At 35.7% G+C, this 12,296-nt stretch overlaps 1 protein-coding gene across 1 annotated transcript in view; it reads right to left on the bottom strand.

Annotated features, from left to right (window-relative positions):
- LOC108966509 (low-density lipoprotein receptor) overlaps positions 1 to 12,296 on the bottom strand; it is a gene marked incomplete in the record, with an annotated part of 366,712 nt that overhangs the window by 212,529 nt on the left and 141,887 nt on the right.

Below are 12,296 nucleotides of genomic sequence, written 5' to 3'. Positions count from 1 at the left end.
ATTAATTTTTTTATTTTTTTATGTGCGTTACAGTGTATCGCATTCGGAAATATTTTAAAAATAGCCTTAAATTCGAGACATATTCTAGAGAGTGCTTAAATGCCGATGAAATGATCTATCGTATCAATGGAGCAATGGCTTACAAAAGCTATAATTTTTAGAAGAAAATCTTGATCAATCACCCTTACTTGTGTATATATTTAATATATTATATATTAATTATAACAATATAAAACTAGTTTTTCTTGATAATTTTTTAAATACTATATGCACACATCGTCACCTAAAATGGAAAACAACGTATTATCAACAAACCGAAATTGAGTATTTCATTGTTTACTATTCACTACATTATATTATATATTTTTAGCATAAAATTTACAGCTTCCGCTGCGAAATATACACAATATATAACCACTTTATAACCACTATATAACTATTTTATAACCAAAACTCACTTCTTTTTCCGTATGAGTGGTTTCTATTGTAATGTTTTTTCTGCGCCTGTAAATTTATGATAAGCGATGTTACGCTATTTTGCATTTTAGGTAACGTTACATGTGCATATGCATATTGTATATATGTACTTATATATGTGTTAACATATTGAGAAATATTTTTCTAAATTTTGGTTTAGAAAACTTAACTCGAGCTCATTGCCGTTCAGTATGCTWACTTCTGCTTTGAAACGCTTTTCGAAATATTTATGCTATAAACAAAGAAAAAAAACATTAAAGTAAGAAGAAAATAAAAAATTGGGATAAGCAGTTTTCTAAAGCTAAACAACAAATAAATGGCATTTTAAATAACTCTAGGCTTTTCGCAGAACCAAGCGTACACCAATTATCTGTTACCCTTTACCTAATTACCCACTTCTGTGCTTTTAAATCGAAACGCATATTCTGCAGGCTGACACTGACCAACTAAGCAAAACTGCAATTATWATTAGATTTATGTGCATAACTTGTACATACAGACATATCTTACTTCCGTTTGCATAACGCTAATGGCGTTTTAGCATAAAATGCGTATTACAATTACAATTAAAAAAAGCAACGCGGAACGCTTTCATACGTGCATGCGACTTTATGCGCTTTTGAGTCCGCTGATTTTCTTATCTAACTGCCTACATATGTCACTTGAAGCGCTAGCTACGTCACTCATATATAAACGAGCTCCGAAATATGTTAGTATATACTTCACTTGTGCCATAATCGTGACTGGGTCAGTGTGTCTGCGATTACTGTCTGCCATAAAATTGATTCTTAGCGAATTTCATTTGTGTCATATGCAGACTCCCTATTGCAGGCCGTACAGTGAGCACTAGATATTACGGGAAGTATTTTGTTTTCAAAATTCCATACGAAGGAACGTAAAGTTTGTGTGTATATATTAAATTATGCGATAAAATATTTTTAAAGCGAGTTTACTGGAAGACCGCGCAYAATTTCTTTGATACTATTAAAACGCCATCGAAAGTATTTTATTAGCGAACAGCGAGCATGCAATAGTTCCACAGTTTTTGAGATATCGATCTGAAATTTTTCACACATCATTTACTCATTAAGAAACTGCTCATATGTTGCAAACGTCGATATCGGGCCACCATAGCATATAGCTGTCATACAAACTGAACATTGTAAATAAGGTTTTTGTATGAAAACCTTTTTATTTGACAAGATATTTGTACGAAATTTCGCATGGAGTATTGCTCAAGTTAACGATATAATCTCCAAACAAATCGTTAAATTCGGTCCACTATAACATATAGTTGCCATATAAACTGAACGATACGAATCATATACTTGTATGAAAACCTTTTTTATTTTGCCACAACTTCTGAAACTACATATCCAGTTAACACTGTATTATGTATTATGTGTCAGACTTATTAGAGCTGAACTCGTGCCGAAACAAATTGATAATGATCAGTTCACTACTTCACATTATATATATAAATCGGCACATTGCTTTACATATCATGTAAGTATGAGTGAGTTCCTGTGTAGCATGGCTTCCGCCATTTGATTATCGCTGACGCATTTATATAATAAATATAATARTTTTCAATACATTTTTATAATGTGAATGTGTGATATTTATTATATAAATATATGTAYACGAATATTTGTTTATGTAGCAGATTAATTTAAATGCGTTTTGACTTATTTAATCGAATGTATACTTAGTCAACTAAGCTAAGCTGGCATTGCAAAAACAAATTTGCGTTGTAAAATTAGCACAGCAAACATTTCTTTATTCAATATTTTTTTTTTTTTTTATTTTTATCATTAATAAATAATATTTTGCGATTTAGATTTAGTGCATTTTGTCTGGGTCATGCGACATCAGACACATTTCGTAATTTACCACACTCAGCTGAGCGATTATTTATTGAAATCTTGCTACAACAACAAATCAGCAAATGAATGGAACTTTTGTTGAGTATGATGAATGTGTACTATATAGTCACTAAAAATGAAAAATAAGTTGGAGGATGGAGTCATRTGTAGAAGTTCACGCAAGAGAGGAAAGTTTTCTGATCGCCATTCACTTGGGAGTAGCCATAAACGATTCTTTTACATATGACTCAAGCAGCTCACGACTTCCGGTCCTTGACCAAGTATCCTCTGGGTAGCCTAAGAACATCCGTTTGAAGGCGAGCTAAAGTGAGAAAGCGAAACATTCCCTGCATAGGGTTGTGCGCTGGGTTTGGGACTCGCCACGTTAAAAAACCAACCCATGAAAACGCAACAACAGCCGCGAATGGGAGACCCCACTTTTGATGACGACCATAGCAAAGGAAAAAAGGACTACGAATTGAGGGCATGCAACTGGAATGTCCGGTCCCTTAATTGGGAAGGTGCCACTGCCCAGCTGGTTGATGTTCTCGTTAGAATAAAGTCTAACATCACCGCCGTCCAAGAAATGCGATGGACGAGACAAGGACAGAGACGAGTAGGTCCTTGCGGCATTTACTACAGTGGCCATATAAAGGAGCGCAAGTTTGGTGTGGGATTCGTGGTGGGAGAGAGACTCCGTCGCCGAGTACTATCATTCACCCCGGTGAATGAACGTCTAGCCACAATCCGCATCAAAGCGAGGTTCTTCAACATATCGCTGATTTGCGCCCACGAACACCGCCACCCCCCCGACGGAAGAGAAGGAAAAGTAACATCACTTTCCATAAGTATACAGGCGACAGAAAAAGGTTGTAATAAAATCACTAATATTGTAACAAAATTTAAGCTTTAGTTATAACATGGTTTTTTATTGGTTATTATAACTGACAGCGATATTTTTTTTTTTTTTTTTTTATGATACCGTGTTTTGAATTTTATGTGACGATATGTAACTTTCACATTCACTTTTCTTACAATTCGCAAGTGACTGCGTTAGCTTGCAGCGACTTAGCAATTTCTTTTATAGAATATAGAACACTACACTAAAATCAATTTTTGAACTTTAATTTGAAAGTACAATTCCTTAAGAATATGCTATGAAAATTTCAGACAGAAATTCGAAATATTTCGGGAGTTATGGCGAGTTCTCTCTCTCGAAGTTGTTGCACTTTGAAAGTGTTTTCTCAAAACATGGTTTTTGGTCGGCAAATGTCCTAACTATTTTCTACCGAACCGATTACCTTCAAATTTTAACAGGCTATTCTATACACTTGTAGTTCTCGTCGGTTTTAACGATACTTTGTCAACCCCTAACTATTTACTAACTAACTTATTTTACAACCTTTTCCTTGCTAAAATAAAAGGACTTTTTTTTTTCAAAGTCCACCCTTCAAAGAAGTCAGGAAACTACTACTACCTTAATGGCGASACAAAAACAACAACGGTAACAACAATTTTTTAATTTTTTTTTWAATTAATTTGCAYGAAACCATAAAWATGCTYAGTGCTACRTTTTAAGGGGGGCTTATACATTTTTGCGTTTTGATTTTAATTTTTTTATTTATGATTTCATCTTTCTTTAGATTCATATCTGTGAAATGCTGATCATAATTGCTCATCCACATATGAAAGAAAAGCATTACAAAATACGGCTGATGTAAACTGGCGCCCAACTTAAGCCAGCAAGCGCACTACCACTGTACCAAGTAGTAGTAAGCCTTAATTTGGCATTTTGTTGCACAAACGGACAACAACCGGCTATGCACATATGTTTGAAGCCAACAAAGTGATGTGAAAAACTGCAAAAATGTGCACACGCCACTTGGTCATTTCATCGGCGCTTGACGTTTTTGCTCACTTCCAAAAAACGTAAACATTCGCTCAAACAATAAATTTGCAAGTATACTTTTTTCTGACGTCGAAGTACATATAAGCATATGTGTGCCTAGCTCACATAYACAATGTATACATAYATATGTACTTATTGGTATAATTGTAGGCACTCCATATATAGGCTCTTGGCGGGCTGCTTGCAACATGCGCTGATTTGTGCAGCTGGCAAAATCGCGTTGCTGTACTATCAGCAGCCTTTGGCTGATGCAAGTCGCGCATTTAATTGCAACAGAACGCTTGCCTAGCTTATGAATGCTCGCCTCCAAACAAGGAAGCATTGACTTTGAAAGCTTATCAGCGTTGAAGCCGCAATTGTAAGCTTAATTGAAAGTATCATTAATATACAGAAGACTATTTTTAATTGCGGCGAAAAGTTACATTTCTCTTGCTGTACCAAATTTATTATTTTATACCAAGTTTTTGAAATGCTAAGTTAAGAAAATACTTGTGAAAATATTTGATTRCAATATATCTATATTATGTAATAAACATTTTTCAATAATATTACTTAAAAAAACAAGTAAAGAAGGGTGACTGCAACGAAATCTATTGACAAAATACGAAGATGTTTTTCAGACTGCCCAATATTAACGTTTTTGGCGAATTTAGTTATTGATTTATCGCGTTTCAAGAAGTTTCCAACAGAACCGTTATATGTCAAGGGGCAGAGTTGTACTTAATACTTCTTATGAGAATGTCCTAGGCCAATTTGGCTATTGAAGCTGGTAGATATGTACAAAAGATGTGCAACAAGCACGTCATTCCTATCTTTCAGCTTTTATGACAGCTATTTGCTTTCGTGGTTTAATATTGGTGGTTCCGACAAATGCGCAGCTATCACTACGATATCTACCACAACGATATCTCCAAAATCGAGTGTCGCCTTTGCAGAGCCGCCGTCGTTTCATTCTGGGAAGTTCCTTTTGAAATTTTATATGAATAATTCCATTATCAGCACACAACATACATAAATACATACGTATAAACAAATTTATTTTTGTAGTTGCGAAGTTGTGTTTAACGTTCAATGCTAATCCGCTATGTTTTAACGTCCCACACATTTTTTACATACCTGCAAAGAAAGAGAATATTACTTTGAGTGGGTGGCAGATCACATTTCAGAAATAAATAAGCGCTTACTAGTATTATAAATAGCGGGTGGTTTGCTTGAAGCTTCTTTGTTGCTTCTGACGAACAACAAAAGGGAGGTAGAAAAAAACAAAATGATACATGTACTCTTTATGTATGTTAATAAAAAGAAATAATATATACAAAGATATACTCTTAGAACCATTTTATTTTATTTGCTTCCGCATTTTTGTTTTTTGTACTAAAACTTTTATGCTAATGGTTGGTTGGTGTGAAGAACACGATAAGATGCAGACGCGTTATATGTATATATGAGCATTGTTATACCCTATAATAAGTTTAGCATTCAGAAGCTAACGTCTGAGTACCTAATAAGCGTATATATAACTAAATGATTGGCTTGACGTGCCGAGTAAATTCCTTATATGAAGAATGCCTTCTATAAAATATGGCAGGATTAGAGAATAAAAAGAAATACTCGAAATAATTATCGAAAGTTGCTTTATGGTTTTTTGAACTATTCGCCGATAAACGCTATATACTTTTTCATGCATTTAAACCTATTGTTGAATCACTTTTGCCACTATTAATGAGGCATCTTCAAAGCATGCGTTCTGAACGCATCAACCGCCTCTTYAGKTGATGAAAAATGTTGGATTATTAGTTTACTTTTTACGTGACAATATGAAAAGATGTTATTCGCTGCCAAATCAGACTATGCAGATAATGGCTCTTTAAATCGATGTTTTKAGTGCTYARGAAAAGAWGTTGGCTCGAAATGATACGCATAAATACACAATTCATCACTTGTCATGATGTCAGAGACATGTCTCCATGCTGGTCCCACTAATGCCTTTAATAATAACACGATAGATCACATTACTATCTTGCAACATTTGCGCACAGCATCAATAGTTTCCGGTACAATAACTGATATTGGACAATCTACAAGGCTTGGTGTGAGCTATGACCTCGATCGAATTSACCATACCATCGYTAAWCACYGGTGCTTKAWGGAGTTTCATKGCWAAAAACATGAATAAAGTTCATCAATGCATTGTTGCTGAGTTAARCCTCGTCGAAAGTTGTRAAAAATAATCGCGCGTAAATGTTCGCGTTCCAATTCCATTTTTCGGTTGAGCTAAATATTTTAAGTGATAAAATTGTGAGTTGCCAGATTTCACCTACCTAACTACGTAAATTAACAGTTGTTTTGAACGATTTTCATTTATATTTAATTGCAATTAGATTTTAGCATCAATGTTGGCTAGTACGCATTGGATCAAAAAGCAATAATCAATTTTCCCAGTCAGTAGCYTCTATTTTAGTACATATATAGCAACCAGCAGTGAGGGAATCAGTAGATAATTAAAAATTACTCCTACAACGTTTCAGTTGTAATTTAAATGTACATGTATCTTGGAACTAATTTCCAACAAACCTAATAACTGCATAATTTTCAAGGTGCTCCCAAATTAGGCGACTTTACGCTTTGACGACCCTTTGGCTGAAGCTAATTCAAGTTAATTGGCACACTTCTCTTTGTAAGCAAGAAATTGCTYAATTATTCGCACTATGTAAGCACTAATTACGCTTATCAGCGAGCGGTTGGAGCGGGCGGTATTGTGGCCACGAGAGCATTAACAACGGTAGGCACTCGGCTCGTGCTCCCGATGTTGTTGGCACATTTTAAATGCAGTGCTACTGTTGTTGTTGCAAACCAAAATAAATTCTTAAATTGMGCTGGAACAATCGTTAATTTGGCTTCTTCAATACTCTTCGAAATTGTTTTTCTGAAACCAAACGAGCTTCTCTCCTATCAACATTTGACATCATATTTTCCAAGTTATCTCATAAACTGCATTTTATCGATCTCAAAAAAAAAAAAAAAAAAAAAAAAAAAAAAAAAAAAATAAAAAAAAAAAAGATGAGATGAANAAAAAAAAATAAAAAATAAAAAAGATGAGATGAAACAAAATATTAAATGTTAGAAGTACTGAGTGGCTGTATTTTTTTTGTATTATATTAAGATGAAATAAGAGAAAGTGAATGTGGATAGCACCCCAGTTTTTAACTCCAGAAAGGTTTTCCGACGAACTCAGCAAGCAATGATGTTGAATATTAGCCAAGGAAGTAAATCCAAGGTTAAGAGGTCCTTCAATCTGCAAAGTCTGTATTTTTTTTTTTCTTTTTAATTTTTGCTCTTAAGGGGTCAAAATCGTAATCTGCCCCGCTGTTCTGACATTTTTTTTTTTTTTATAGAACTTTTTATGCTAAAATATCATGAGTGGTATCGTGGAGTGTATAAACACATTTTTTTCGGACATCTATCGGAGAAATGGCTGGGTGAATGAGATGAGATTTTTCACTGGCGTACACGATTTCTCTTCTTTGGATCAACTGAAACACAAAAACTCAATTTATTCTTAAAAAGTACTTCAGTGGTTATCGTCCCTACCAGAGTCATGAAAAAATGTTGATAAATAAAAAAGTTTTTAACGTTTTTTTTTTTTTGTGTGTTTGAGAAAAACGCGTTTAAAGTTTGAGGTTTGCACTCGGAGTGCTTCGAACGTCGAGCATTATTATCACTTTTCTGTCTTTTTCGAAACCTTCCAATAGTATATTGATTTTCTACATTAATTCTAAGGGAATAAGGGACCAAAAAAATTTTTTTTTTTTTTTTTTTTTTTTAAAAGATTACCCTACTGACCGCTTAATCACCAGTTGCTGCCGCGTGCATAATACTTCGTAAATCATAGAAATATTGTGCTCAACCAACAATGGCAGCACGAAAACCAAAGAGTGAATAGAAAGAGATAATGCTAATGCTGGCAGCAGGTATTAGCGAAAAGTGCATGATGAAGATGAATGAAAGGTTGCMAACATGAATGAAGACATTACCAACAGCACATGCAACCGTGTGGGTRTGCCCACACACATACACATGTCGTAACCGCAAATACGGTGGCTATTACTCATTCAGCACGCTTCTATACATAGTACAAGTGGCAGCGGTTTTTCGACAGGAGTTGTTGCTTCGTGTTTCTGCTCTTTTTGGAGTGGCGTGTATGGAGCTTTGCTTTGTTGCACGACTGCCATACAACTCTGAGATTTTGCAACATGTACATTAAAAGCGAAAGAAGTAAAATTGAGTTGCGAAAATGAGTGAATAGCTCGCAAGCTGTGCGCCAACAGCAAGCAAAGGGCGCTAGAGGAAATTAAACTCGTGTTGAAGMACACATACAAGAATTATCTAATGTGCGCGGAGCGTTTGCGCGTTTGCAGCCGCTGCAAGTGGCAAATGCGCGAATTGGCTCCGTTATGGCGCGCGCAGAGCCACTACTATCTACAAATGACGCGTCAGTGGCTGAATGCGCTAGGTGAGGTGTTTTCTAGTGCAGCTGTTATGCTGAAAAATTGTAGAGAGGTACAGCTGTTTTTGCTGGCATTAGCGCGGCCGAAAATGTAAAAGTTGAAACTGATCTTCTTGTAATTTCAAATATTACCACAAAATATTCGAAGAGGGTCGAGAACGCATTRACGGCGAATCACATCCAGAAAGRTCATCAACGTCAAATGRCGATCAATACGTCAACAGATAAAGGAGTTGAGAATCGATCTGGCATCATTAGAATATCTTAAGGATCAGTGAAAACTATTTTGAAAGCTCATTTCGGCCTATGAAAAGTCAAAGCTCGATTGGGTACAAAATCACTCCAATTTTTTTTTTTTTTTTTTTTTTGAAAAACAGCGTCGCGTAAATGTCTGTGAAACAATGCTTTCCGAATACCAGCACATATGTCATGAAGAAACGTATTATTACTGGCGATGAATCTTGAATCTATGCCAGACCAATTGTGGTCCGATATGGGCAATGTCAACAAATAAGCAACTTCTTGGAGAAAAAAAGGGAGAGTGGCGAATTTCAGAATTGCAGCTAAAATACTGAGTACGTATGTCGCCCTTTCCTTTTCGGGATTTGGACTCCAAAACGAATTTCTTGTAGGTCGTCCCATATCAAGCTGCACAAAGCACTACACTACTGTGATTAAATTGAAAGGTGAATTTTGTCCATTTCATCTCCTTCAAAGTAATCCCCTCCCGCTGCAATACACGTATGCCAACGAATTTTCCAGTCATCATAGCACTTGGAAAAATCTTCCGCTGTGATAGCTATCAGAGCCTACATCGATTCAGCTTTTATATCCTCAATTGAGTCAAAACGGTRTTCTCGGAGTGGTTATGGGAATTTTCTGGATAGCCAGAAGTTACACGAAGGTAAATCAGGCGAATGCGGTGGTTGCGGCACGATATTAGTTGAAAATGTGTCAAATGTGTGTAATCGTAGAATTCACTTTTAGAGCCTCACGTAGTCACCGCTTACGCGATTATAGYCGAGTTAACAACAGCACGCCAATCGTTTCTTCTTTTCGCTACTTGGCGCCAATTAGATATTCCAAGTGAAGMCAGGTCTTTCTCCACTTGGTCCTTCCAACGGAGTGGAGGTCTTCCTCTTCCTCTGCTAATGAATATTTTGACGCGAAATTTAGCGTAGATATCACTACAAGTCCTATCAAATTACAGCAAAAAAATTTACCGATTCGAAAAATACGCGAGGTAAAAATACACCTTTCAATTTGATCACGGTAGTACATAGCCACAATCTACCGGCTTTCCACCAACAGGATAATCTTCTCTCTTCTTTAAGAAATTCGCATTACTATTATTAGCTGAAAGCTAACTCATAATTATAAGTGACACATGTTCTGCTTTCCTGCTTCTCCAACTTGTGCTTGAGCAGTGGCACTCCAAGTCCAACTATCCACAGATCTGAAATAATGCTAAGCAATTGCGATGCCGGCAAATAATAACCACATGTGCTGCGCTCCAACCAAAATATATCACGGAAATGCGTTCATTTGGTGTGACAGTACACCTTTAGCCTACCCACCACACGCAGAATAAACTAATTATGGCACACATGCGTGCTAACACACTAAACAACAACGGGTGGCAACGCTGCAAAGGCGTTAAAGTTTCATGTAATCTGAGCGCGCAGGTGGGCACACTGAGTAAAGTTTGTTGTCGTGACAGCACACACATGGCGAATTAACAACGTAGTAATAGTATAGCATTTCCGTTATATTACGAGCTGTTCTCTGTTTGTATGTATGTGCGCGTGTTGCGAACTTTTAAGTAATCTAATTATTTATTGTTATTTCTATTGCTATTTTGTAGCAAAGTGAAGGTGTGTCACAATCTCTTTTGTTTTTGTTATTGCAGCAAACTTASAAAACTAAATTAACCGATTATAAGCGGAATTTCAAATGATGCTAAGCCAAAGTTTATCAATTTCGCATACATACATACAAACACGCTGTCATGTATTTACAAATCTACACAAGCACGTCACGTGGGCTGACGCGTGTGTGCACGCAACACAGCGGGATAACAGTAACGGTAAATTGTAGTAAAGGATTGTAAACAAAATTAAGTAATATTTTATGTCAGTGTAGAAAAAAACCATAAATATTTGAAATCAACTTTAATTTTGCCGTAAACTCCAAGCGACAATGAGTTATGCCGTGTCTGGGGGTGTTGAGCTCGCCACAAGGGCAATTCATTTCGGGCGAACGGTTRGGTGAGATAGTGTGTGTGTGAGAGAGTATGTGTGTCGTCGTTTGTATGAGACTATAATCCATTGATCTGATAACTTTTGTGCTTATCTTTGCATACTTTTAGGTGATTGTTAACATTACTGAGCATGCGACTAACAACTTGCTAGAATGCCGGAGCATAGGTTATTCAACATTAATAAAAAAAAAAAAAAACAGCTGTTGCTTTTCGCGCAGTCGACTAATCGATCAGTTACACTTGTTTGAGTTCTCATTTTGCATTTTTCTGCTGATTAAAATTCATCAGCTGACTGTTATTTGATCAATATACACAACCAAATTTATAGCCTGGACAACAACCGGTAGAGTTGCATTCCGGTTTCAACTCGATTTTAATTCGATTAAGAACCAAATCGATGTAAATTAAGCTTTTATAGAGCAAAGCCCGGTTAATTGATCAATTAAAACTCGCGTGCGAATAGACTATTCAGGTGTAATATCACATTTTCTAATTAAAATAAAATTTTTTCTTATATTTATAGTATAACGACTGTACATATATTTATTTGAAAAAAATCTCCGAAAATTGGTAGTTGATCTAATAAATAGTTTCGGATATATGAGATTTTTTTAAAAACTTAGTGCAATCGGCTTCAAAAACTTTAAACTCAGTTTTTTCGAAACGATATTTTCAGAGACGGTAAAGAAAATAACTCCGAATTGGCTGAACTCATCAGCTCGAAATTTGCTGACGATCTTTTCAGAAATATTTGCAAACTGATTATGGTAGARAATTGTTTATAGTAATTTTGATTTTTGAAGTGTAATTTTGGGCAGATTACGTGGCCACTATTTTGCTAAAAATTAAAATTTTAACTAGTCCTTCGTACAGGTTTCATTGACCCTTGATTACTTAAAGTAATACTTAATTTTTTGGAAAYGAAAAAATTTTAGGTTGAAAAATCTTGCTCCGCACTAGACATCTTTTTTTCAGAGGCCCACCTGGAGAATAGTTGCAAGATCAAAGGAATCGAAAATGTCAGTATTTTTTCTGACAGTTTAGAAATTTTAAGCAGGCATTCTAGTCTAGAAAAAGAAAAAAAACTATATTTCTAAGTTTAACTATCCAAGAAGATGAGATATCTCAACAAGACGCTGTMATTCGCAAACTCAAAACACTTTATTCAGTGTGTAAACGGAGAATAATCAATTGTCAAACACCTAGCACTTCATGCAGCAGCCGTGTTGATAAAAGTGACCGTGCGTTGGTGGATTATTGTCTGATCTCAAACCTTCA

This window comes from Bactrocera latifrons, unplaced genomic scaffold (assembly GCF_001853355.1).
Source record: "Bactrocera latifrons isolate USDA-ARS-PBARC rearing strain unplaced genomic scaffold, ASM185335v1 scaffold_162, whole genome shotgun sequence".
Taxonomy (NCBI): domain Eukaryota; kingdom Metazoa; phylum Arthropoda; class Insecta; order Diptera; family Tephritidae; genus Bactrocera; species Bactrocera latifrons.
This window is presented reverse-complemented; position numbering and strand designations above follow the sequence as displayed.